Here is a 4,339-nt window from a genome sequence, read left to right on the forward strand (position 1 = left end):
GTAATTATTTTTTAATGCCCCATCTTAAATAATGCCCCCATAATGGCCCACCGCTGTTTTTGTTTTGTTGATTTTACAAAAAAAAAATATCACATCATCCACTTGCTCGCGCTGCAGCAGTCTCTTCTATCTTCACTAAACAGGATCTGCAAATGTGCGCAATGATGTCACTGCGCGCTCCCATGTGGTTACGTCACCATGCACATCGCAGGTCCTACTCAATGAAAGAAAGAGACTGCTGCACCGCAAGCAAGTGGATGAGGTGAGTTTTATATATTTTTTTGCTGCAGGACACTATGGGGGCATTATTTAAACAATGGGGGACAATTTTTTTAACTCCTAATTAAAGTGTACCCGTTTTTAACGGCTGTTAGACGGGTGCTCTCTGTCTATCGTAAAAAAAAAAACGGTCCCATTGATTTCAATAGGGTCCGCATGGCCGTGGAAACAGACAAAAAAGGACATGTCCTATTTTTGGACGGACGTTATTCACTGGCCGTTAAAAGAGTGGCCATGTGAATAGCCCCATACACTTTCATTGGTGCTAAAAATGGCCGTGTGACGGGCGTTACACATGGCCATTAGTCACTGTCACGTGCATGCAGCCTTAGATAGACTCTCAATCAGCACCTGGTTGCTATGCAATAATGCATCATTTAGACCCTCAGCATCTTCCTGAGACAATTACCTGTGTTAAACGCAGCTACTTGTCTGAGGAAGATGCTGAGGGTCTAAACGAATCAACGATGCATTATTGCATACCAACCAGGTGAGCAACCAACCAGGTGCTGATTGAGAATTTGAGAGTCACCACCAGCAGCTCCTCCTGCATTTATATGAATGACACAACCGCAGTACACAAGTGAAGAAGCTCCAACCTGAGGAGCTGTTTGACTGCAGGAGAAGGACAGGAAGGAGTTACTCACAGGACTATAATAAAATTCACCTCCGGGCGGCAGGCGGCTCAACACAATACTACTGTCTAGACAACATGAGAGGAGGTGGACAGAGACTGCGAAGCAGGCAGCGTGTGACGTCAGTGCGCAGTGCGCACTGTCTGTGGGATGTGACAAATTGAAATGTGAGTGCAGGCCGATTTTTTTTTTTTGTAGGGTTACTTAAAGTGCCAGTACCTGCCGTTTGCCATTCTGCCAATAACCTCAGAAAAGGAGGACTTCTGGCCGTCCGTCCTGGCCTGCGGCCAGACGGAGGACCAGGAGTCTAAAAACGGACGGTCCGGCCTAAAGCCGGATGTCTGGCCACCCTACCTGCAGCCCATGGGCATCTGTCTTTCAACTCACCCCCTTGCAAATCAGCCAAGCAGTCTCAGCCCCAAGTCATGCAGCAGTCTCTTATGCTTTTTGATGACTCTGCTGGCTGGGTTTCTGTTTGCCATCCACCTAGCCCTGCCCAAGAAGTGGAAGAGATTGAGTGCACTGATGCACAACCACTTATGTTTCAGGATGTGGACATGGGATTACCACTGCAGCACGTCTCTGATGATGATGATGATGAAACACAGATGTCAACTGCTGTGGTTTTCTGCAGTGTGCAGACTGGCAAGGAAGGCAGGGTTGAAGAATAGGTGGAAGATGATGTGAGCCTAGACCCCACATGAAATCAAGGTCATCCGAGTGATGTGTGCAGTTCGGAGGAAGAGGTGGTGGTCACACAATGCCAGCCGCACAGTAAAAGAGGGAGCAGGGTTCAAAAGCAGAGCGGCCGTCCCCTAGACAGTAAGCCTGCTACTGCCCATCACACCCAGGGACTGAGCACACAAAAGCCAGCTCCAAGTAGTTCCCTGGCGTGGCTGTTCTTCAGACAATGTGCTGACGACAAGACGCGAGTGGTTTGCACGCTGTGCAATCAGAGCCCGAAAGTGAGCCATAAATGTTCTAAACCTGAGCACCACCTGCATGACCAGACATCTAAATGTAAAGCACAAGCTGCAGTGGATTACACACCTGAAAAACCACAAAAGATCTCAGGCTCCTCCTGCTCCCTCTTCTTCTGCAGTCTCGGCCTCTTCCTCCCCCTCTGGAGTGACAGTGGCACCTGCCACCCCGCAAACAGGGGATGAGGCAGCAACACCACCCCCTCCACCACCATCACCAAGCATCTCCATACTGTCCCATGGAAGCGTTCAGCTTTCCATCCCTCAAACACTGGAGAGAAAGAGGAAGTACCCCCTATCCACCTGCGATCCCTGGCCCTGAATGCCAGCATTTCAAAATTCCTGGCCTTTGAAATGCTGTCATTCTGTCTGGTGGAGACGGATAGTTTTAAAAACCTTATGGCAGTGGCTGTCCCACAGTGCGTGATTCCCAGCCGCCACTACTTTTCCAGACGAGCCATCCAAAATCAGGTGTGCACTGTGCAACGCCATCTGTGGCAAGGTCCACATAACTACCGATACGTGGACCAGTAAGCACGGGCAGGGACTTTATATCTCCCTAACTGCACACTGGGTAAATGTAGTGGCGGCTGGGCCTGAGGCGGATAGCAGCATGTCCTACTGCCAACGAGGATTGCAGGATGTTTCTCGTTGCCTCCTGCTCCTACTCCGCTTCCGCCTCTACCCCCTCCTCATCTGGTCAGCGTAACACCTGCACCACCAACTTCAGCACAGCCGGGAGGAAACGACAGCAGGATGTTGTGAAACTCATCTGTTTGGGTGAAAAAACCCACACCGCCAGGAGCTGTGGACGTGCATGGAACAACAGACCAATGAGTGGTTGGTGCAACTGAGCCTCAAGCCAGGCCTGGTGATGTGCGATAATGGGCGAAATCTCGTAGCAGCTCTGGGCCTAGCCGGTTTGACGCACATCCCTTGCCTGGCGAGTGTGCTCAATTTGGTGGTGCAGAAGTTTCTGAAAAATTACCCTGATATGTCAGAGCTTCTGCAGAAAGTGCGGGCCGTCTGTGAGCGCTTTCGGCGTTCTCATCCTGCTGCTGCTCGCCTGTCTGCGCTGCAGTGTAACTTCGGCCATCCCGTTCACCGCCTCATATGCGACGTACCCACAAGGTGGAATACCACCTTGCACATGCTGGAGAGACTGTGCGAGCAGCAGCAGGCGATAGTGGAGTTTCAGCTGCAACACGCACGGATGAGTCGTTCTGTGGAACAGCATCACTTCACCACCAACGAGTGGGCCTCCATGTGGGATGTTTGCACCGCGTTGCGGTGTTTCGAGTATTCTACTAACATGGCCAGTGCCAATGATGCCGTCCTCAGCGTTTCTATCCCACTTCTATGTCTCCTTGAAAAAAATGCTTCGGGCGATGATGGAAGAGGATGTGGCACAGGAGTAAGAGGGATTGTTTCCACGGTTACCAGGCCAGTCATTCACAAGTGGCTCGGAGGGTGGATTCCTGCACCAACAGAGGCCCGGTACACAACTGTCCGACCAGGGCACAGTTCTGGAGGATGAGGATGATGATGATGATGAGGAACCGTGTTCACAACGACTGCTGAGTTGCCCACATTCTAACCAGTGCCGATTACTGGGTAGCTACCCTGCTGGATCCTCGCTACAAGGACAACGTGCCATCCTTAATTCCGTCACTTGAGCGTGATCGGAAGATGCGCGAGTACAAGCGCACGCTGGTAGACGCGCTGCTGGTGGCATTTCCACCTGACAGCGGGGGCTCAGTGAAAGCAGAAGGCGAAGGCAGAGGAGGAGAAAGAAGTCGCCAACGCAGCTGATGTACTGCTAGCACCTCAGAAGGGAAGGTTAGCATGGCTGAAATATGGAAAAGCTTTGTCAGCACGCCACAACATCCAGCACCACCAGCTGATACGGAACATCTTAGCAGGAGGCAGTATTTCAGCAACATGGTGGAGCAGTATGTGTGCACATGCCTACATGTACTGACTGATGGGTCTGCCCCATTCAACTTCTGGGTCTCCAAATTGGGAACATGGCCTGAGCTTGCCCTTTACGCTTTGGAGGTGCTGGCCTGCGCTGCGGCAGGTGTATTGTCTGAACGTGTGTTTAGCGCTGCAGGGGGGTGATCACAGACAAGCGCAGCCGCCTGTCCACAGCCAACGTGGACAAGCTCACGTTTATGAAAATTAACCAGGCATGGATCCCACAGGACTTGCTGAGTAGACAAGTATACCGGCCGCACCCAGCCATTGTTATAGTTCAGCGCACTTTTTCTTTGCGTTCTCTTTTCCATTTCCCAATGTTTTGGGGCCTTCCCAAATAAATAAATAAATAAATGAAAAAAAAAACTAAACAAAAACAGTATTATCTACCTCCTCAACCACCGCTTCCACCTACACTGCCACATCCACCGCCTCCTCAACCTCCTACAACACCTTGACCTCTGCCTC

The sequence above is a fragment of the Bufo bufo genome, chromosome 4 (genome assembly GCF_905171765.1).
Source record: "Bufo bufo chromosome 4, aBufBuf1.1, whole genome shotgun sequence".
Taxonomy (NCBI): domain Eukaryota; kingdom Metazoa; phylum Chordata; class Amphibia; order Anura; family Bufonidae; genus Bufo; species Bufo bufo.